This window comes from Gossypium arboreum, chromosome 4 (genome assembly GCF_025698485.1).
Source record: "Gossypium arboreum isolate Shixiya-1 chromosome 4, ASM2569848v2, whole genome shotgun sequence".
Lineage (NCBI taxonomy): Eukaryota > Viridiplantae > Streptophyta > Magnoliopsida > Malvales > Malvaceae > Gossypium > Gossypium arboreum.
The window spans coordinates 4,266,525-4,273,729 of NC_069073.1; the positions used below are offsets into that span (position 1 = coordinate 4,266,525).

The 7,205-nt window shown below is 30.1% G+C and overlaps 1 long non-coding RNA gene across 1 annotated transcript; it reads right to left on the bottom strand.

Moving 5' to 3' along the window:
- Positions 1-1,774: 1,774 nt before the first annotated feature.
- On the bottom strand, positions 1,775-4,754 carry LOC108454149 (uncharacterized). The gene is made up of 2 exons (XR_001866672.2): positions 3,645-4,754; positions 1,775-2,402 (listed from the first exon to the last, which is right to left on the bottom strand). It is a non-coding gene; the product is annotated as an uncharacterized LOC108454149 (long non-coding RNA).
- Positions 4,755-7,205: the final 2,451 nt, after the last annotated feature.

Sequence of the window (7,205 nt, forward strand, 5' to 3'; positions counted from 1 at the left end):
GCAGCCACTGTTTATGCCTTTAAAAAGCTGATTTGCTTGAGAGTGCCTGGAACAAGAGGCAAAGATGTAGATTACAAAAGAACCAGGGCTATTGCTTCGGCATAAATGAACTATAATGTCAATACTGTAATATGGTCAATTTAGAATAGCGGGCAACCGAGAAGGCAGATAAGAATATTTTACATCAAAGACTATAGTTTTGTAAGTAGTTCAATCAGTAACCTAAGTCTTCTCCTCTGTCATAGCTGACAAAATAGTAAATATCTCTTCAATATTAGGTCTAATGACCTATAACCCTACTCTGAATTCGGTGTTCTAACAGCTAGTTTCGAATTTTTGAAAGAAAAAGAAACACAAATATAGATACACATATATTTATATATTTATCATCCAGCATATGAAATACGAGTTGTCCCACAATTTTACAGCATGTTTGGTTGGCTACAATTTTACAGCATGTTTGGTTAGCTGTAATGGAATATGGCTGTAATTGAATAGAGCTGTAATGGAATAGAACTGTAATCAGTAATTCAATTGTTTGGTTGAATGAAATGGAATAGAACTGTAATAGTATTCTTGTGTTTGGTTGAATGGAATGATGTTGTAATAGCATAAGGAAAAAAACTAAAATGACCAGAATACCCTTAGCAGAATTTTTTTTAGGTAAATAATTATTGTTATTGTTATTAAATTTTAATAAGATTATTGTTAAAAAAGTTAATAAAAAATAAATATTTTAACCATATTTTAACATAATTATTATTAAATATAATTTAATAAAATAATATATAATTTAATAAAATTCTTAATATAATTATTATTATATGAATTAAAAATCATAATATATAATACTATAAAATAATATATAATCTACTCTCTTATTTTTAAACTGCAATACATATTTAATATGCTAAAATATCATTAGTGAAACAAATAATTTAATTATTCTACAATAAAAAAATCAAAGTATTAGAAGTAATAAATAGCTTGTGATTAAAAAAATTAGACACCAAAATAGAAATAATGATAGAATTTAAATGCTAATTTATTAGTTAAGTAATAATTTTAATCGATACTTTGTTACATATAACAAACATTATAATGTTACATTTCACATTTTCATTTCATTTAATTGTGACAGAAAAAATGTTAAACACCACATACATATAAACTATTCTTGAAAGCTAGGCTGTTAAGTAATAAGCTTTTCACAGCTAATCTATTAAGCAATTAACTTTCCACCAACATAACTAAGTTTGTTAGAGTTAGAACAAAAAACATGGAAGCTAGACCGTTAGAATACTAGCTTTTCACATGCAGCAAAGACGCCTTAATAACATTAGCATTTTTGCTTTCATTGACCATACCATATATAAGATGATCCAAGAAATTGATCCACCTTACATATTCGAACTTGTGGTATTAATTAGATAATGAAACATGATCATGCAGTATAGCACCACATGAAGTATGAAGTAGTGGATCCTAATGAACACATTCTCCTTGAAGATCATCCATTTAGATCTCAAACATAGTGCATGTGAATCCTTCTAAAGCAAACTTGGTACCTTTAATAACAATAAGCTTCAAAGAAACAAACTATCGAGCAGATAGAGAGCAATAGAAAATAATTCAATAGCTACTCTGATCAAAGATAGTAGATTCCACAGCAGATCGAATCCATTTACCAAACTAAATTTACTCAAGAGCATCAATAATTAGCAGATCAAACTATTTTACTAATCCACGAGCAGCAAAGAAATAACTAACCACATTTACATCACCTCAAACTTAGATTAACAGAGTTAATGTATTGAAACTAGAAGTAGAAAAAATAAACAGACTAAAACTCATTCATCAGACTAGATCATCCAGCAGCTGGCAGCAGATATCTAAGTAATTCTTCAGTTGCACTTAACAAAGACATAAAGCATTAAGGTTCTTTTACATTTCTCCAAGCTCAAGCACGTTGAATATTAAACTACAACAAAAATTAATAAACATCAAATGACGAGAAGGAAAGAGCATCACCATTGTCAATGGAGATTCCCATTATTTTGTAGTTTCTAAAGGTCACTTTCTCAATACAGGAAAATTCTCAGGACATGTATCATTCTTGTGATTTCATACCGACTTAGCTCCACCAAATCTCTAAACTTGTATCTACAATAGGTATGCTAGAGAAGTACTCACATGCATCTCCGATTATGCACTTATCAGCCATCAAGTTGAATTTTTATCAGTATTGCCTTCTTGATGTGCTTTAGAAGAATCTTTGTTTTTATCCATGATCTGTTGGATACCTTCTTGATATCCTTCTATGAAACTCTTAAGAGCATCTCTATATGCAGAAGCCCTTGTCATGTATAACCTCTGTAAAGCAGACCTCAAAGTCTCCATCCCTTCTCTTGCAGCAATTGCCATTAAATCATTTCCATAGACAACATCAAAATAATGTAAAATTCAACAAAATAAACTATAATACCAGGAAAATAAGAGAGAGAAAAGGGTGAGAGGAGAGAAATTTGGCCTAAAAAATTTTAGTTGAAAATTTCATATCTTCCTTAACAACTGAACCTTGGCCTGGTGCCAACAACAAAATAAAACAAAATGCAGTCACAAATGACTCTGAGTAGCAAAGGGAAAAAGAAATCAAAGAATAAATTCCATGCTACCTCCAGACAAGTTCTACTAAAAAAGGAAATTGAAATGAAAACCTAACTGAACTCAAACATTACGGGACTTTGTTCCTTGACCTCCATAAGATGTCTCAAGCATGAATCTAACGTAAACCATCAAAAAATACAGTTCTACAATCCAGTTCTAATATAGCTTCTCCATCATATAAACCATCCAAAAATACAATACTACTTAATTAAAATGCAATACTACTTCAAAAGGCTTGCCTGATGGCTTGACCAAAATGCAATACTACTTAATCAATGTAGACTTAGGCTTAATAGTTGAAATAGTAAATACTTCTAAGTTGTTCTCTGGTTTATTCTATAAATTGTTTTTCTCTATTATTCTCTTTCTTTGTTTTCCTTCTTTCAGTCACATTTCTTCTCCCTTTTCACTCTAAGGTGCTTTCATCTATCTTTCTTCCTCTGTTGCTCACCATTAACAGTTTGTTTCCTTTTATAAGTTACAATGATTAAGCTCATATCTAAAAGAGATGATTATCATCCAAATTCAACTATGATAAACTAATAATAAGAAATGGAGTTCATATAGAAAGTTCACATGGCAAACCAAGATTTAATCTTATATTAACTTAAGCCAGATATCTCAAGTCACCAAGGAATCTGCATAGCAGTCACAAAAATGAAAATCAAAAGACAAAATCTATGATACTAAGATATGTGAGCATTGGATATGAGTACGTGTCTTACACAGGTATACTCATTTTTTTTCGAAGTTTTTCCATATATTTGGACGATGATACTACATATTTGTGTCCATATATGTGTCAAACACAAGCATAAAGAGCTCGTAACACAGGACAGTATTTATAAACTGACTAAAGCATCTACATTCTTTTCAACTTGCAACAATCCCTATCCTATTCATTTTGATTTCCATAACAACAAATATGCATTTATAAGTATAAAAGCTATCAAACCCAGGGTCAAAGAAATCATTACCTTCCAAGGCTATAATGTGGTTATAGCAGTCTCTGCCATCGAGAAGAAAGCTGAAAGACCCAAAAGAGCTGTCAAAACCATACCTTGTTCCTTAAACACTTTAAGAATCATAGATGCCTTAGGCCAAGCATTCCTCAACAACAATATGCACTGCCCAATAACTTCATAACCAGCATTAGCCACTCCATCTACAGCAAAAACTTTTTTGCATCCAAACACCAATACACCACAAACCATTGCCACCAAAATACCCCTTTTCACCAAAACCATTTTCGATCATTCCCCACACCTTCATTTTCTTCCCTCAACGATCCCACGTGACCAAAACTACCTTTTTTGGGGAATCCAAAAGCTTTCAAAGCTTGGGGATTTGAACAGGTGGAGATAACAAGAGCTGGGTAGTGATTGGTTTTGGGTAAAAACTTTGATTGGTTCTTCAAATTTCGATTAAAAAAATGAAAGATGAGGAATTTGTTGAATAAATGAAAGTGGGTTGGCTGAAAATTGAGTATTCAAGTGCCATTTTTATCAATAAGAATAAATCAATAATTAAAAAAAAAAGAGATCGAAACTTGTTTAAGCAAAAAAAAAAAGAAGAAGAAGAAGAAGGGATTTTTAGGTTTCAAAGGAAAAGTCGTTTGGTGAAGGAAAGATTCTAGTTAGCTACAAGTGGGATGGCAATATATTGAAGAGAGGAAGAGTTGAAGAAGAAGAGAAAATGCAGATTGAGTTCGGAGGAAATGGGATTAAAAAAAGGTTTAAATTGATAAATTGGGAATTTGTTGATATTACAGTGGAAGGAAGAAGCATGAAAAAGAAAGGAAAATATTTTAGACGCGAGAAAGAAAGGATAATGGTGAAGGTAAAATTGAAAGCTTTAGCTAATTTCTTACCCACCCATTCTCCGAATCGTCATTCCGTGGGGAGACCACCGAATGAATAGCATTTTTGCCCTGAATAAGCCTGTAACAAATTGGGCTGTAATAGCTTATTACAGCCAACCAAACAATGGTTTAATAATGAGCCCACTAAATTGAGCTGTAATGCATAGGTATTACAGCCAACTAAACATGCTGTTAATATTATCATAGAAGCATTTTCTACAATAAGCTCAGTAAAATGGACATTGAACCACGGTCAATATATACTAACGTTATAGGTGATAATCTCCACAACTTCTGCATTGGCCAGCACATGCGTGGGAGAAACAAGATTACCATTGACCTGCAATGAGAAAGTCAAGCATTAAATTGGTGGCATTTGTTGTAGGCTGACACTAGAATTGGAAATTAGCAACATGCAATACAAAAGTACCTTCGCCGCCACCATTTTGTTTCCAATGTCGGTGTGTATCATATAGGCATAATCAATAACAGTAGACCCTCTAGGCAAATTTTTAATCTTCCTATCGCAAGAAATATTTATCAGAGCAGTAGTTCCCACAAAATTATGGTAATATTTTAGCAGAAATAAAAGCCTAAATTATGGTTTACGAATTATCATACCTCTCCCCTTGGGGTAAAGACAAAGATACGACTGCATAAGAGATCTCTGGTACAAATTCTCTAGAGCTCATGTTGCCAACGAACTCCTCTTGCCATTCTCTAATTGCATTGAGCCAACCAAGCTGGAGAAAAGAAAAAGCTTCATCCATAAAATTAGCATTCCTGTCAGGGGCTTTAAATGGTCTGAAGGAAGTCCTTTAAAGACTATTCTTAATGACAACTTGTCAAGGAAACTAGGTATACCCTGAGTGCTATATTTGCATTGTTAAGGCAAACTAGTTTCCCCCTTAGGTCTCTAACATTTGGCACAGCATGCCCAACTAGAAATTGTTTTGAAACAACTTAAAGGATATTTTCAGAATATCAACATCACCTTCTTCCATGTATTATGGATTATCTCAATTCTACGTATGATTCAAGTTATGAAATATACAATATGCTAGTACAATTCAACCTTATTTTTTTTATGTTATAATAAGTTGATCTTGTTAATTTGAAAAGTATCTTTTTAGAACAATAAATGTCTTCTCAATCATATTTTGAAGTAGTGTTGAATCTTAAGAGAAAGGTTTTTTTTTGGGGGGGTTGAGGAGAGGGAGAGAGCTAGTAAAATTTTCAAAAAATCTTAGGAGTTTAATGAGATTTTTAAAAAAAAATTGGAGGTCTAATTAAAATTTGTGAGATTAATGAGAATTTTTAAAAATTTGAGATGGTCTAATTAATTTTTTTTAAATTTCAAGGAAAAAAAATCAAAATTCTCCAAATTTTTTTTTGGGGAAGGCCCCTATTATGGGTTGCCCTTGTTTTGATGCCTTAAATATTTCAAATTGAAAGAGGTTCACAAGCTGCCTATAATGTTTATGTCTAGCACAATTCTCTCAAATGGTATCATACCTCATGATATGTTGCAAGAAAATATTTTGTATTTACAAAATTAGTATTTATATTATAATATTTTAGTTTATAGTTTAAATATTTTAATTATAAAAGTTTATATAAATTTAATTTGAAGAAAGTCTTGTGCCATGTTATGTCCCTTTTTATAATACATAAATTGAGTAAAAAGTAATATAAATTTTATAATATATAACTTTTGTAAAAATTGTTTTATAAAACTGTCAAATAAGTTTCATAACATTTATTATAAATAATATTTTTTGTAACTTTAGAAAGTTAATTTTTATAAATAACATTTTTATGAATACATATATTGTTTTTGCAATATATAGTATGAAAAAAATAAGTTATGTACATATTTCTTGGACATATTTTTTTATAAATTAATATATTATAGTAATTCTATAATATGTAAATTATTTTTCATAATAAAAATTTTCACCATAACTTAGAAATTTTATAGGATTTAATAATATATTTTTTGTTATAACTTTTAAAATACAAAAATCATTTTATAATATATATTTTTAGAATTTATAATATAAGAAAATTTTTGTCATAATCATCTCAAATACTCATCCGTGTTTATGCTTGGCTTAAAGGTGCTGTTTTTTTTTTTAACAGTCAATTGGATACTTGAATTACTTAAATGCATCAAAAGAGTACCCTTTAATAGTTGATCGTTAAAGCTAGTTGCTCTAATTTTTTTCAATTAAAGCCATTACGTGTGACAACCATGGTCCGACACGTGGAAAAAATAATAAAGTTATTAAATTTTAATAAAATATTTAAATTTTATTAAAAATTAGGAAAAATTTATAAAAATCATAAAATTGTAAATTTTTATAAAATATAGAAAAATATAGAATTTTTTAATAAAATTTTATAAAGTAGTAAGAAAATTATAAAAATGTAAAGAAATATAAAATTCGTAAAAAAATTATAAAAATTATTATGTCTCCAATACGCTCAAGCCGGACATAATCAACCCAATATTTTCTTGGTTTTGTTTACCTTTCTCCTCCTACTTACCTTCAATCTTTTTTTGCTGGCTTTGTTTATCAAACCGAAATATTAAAAAAGTGGGCGTCCTTGTAGCTATTGTTGCATTTTGTCACGCCATAGCATGTACCCTTTTTCTATCATTTTTTATAAACTT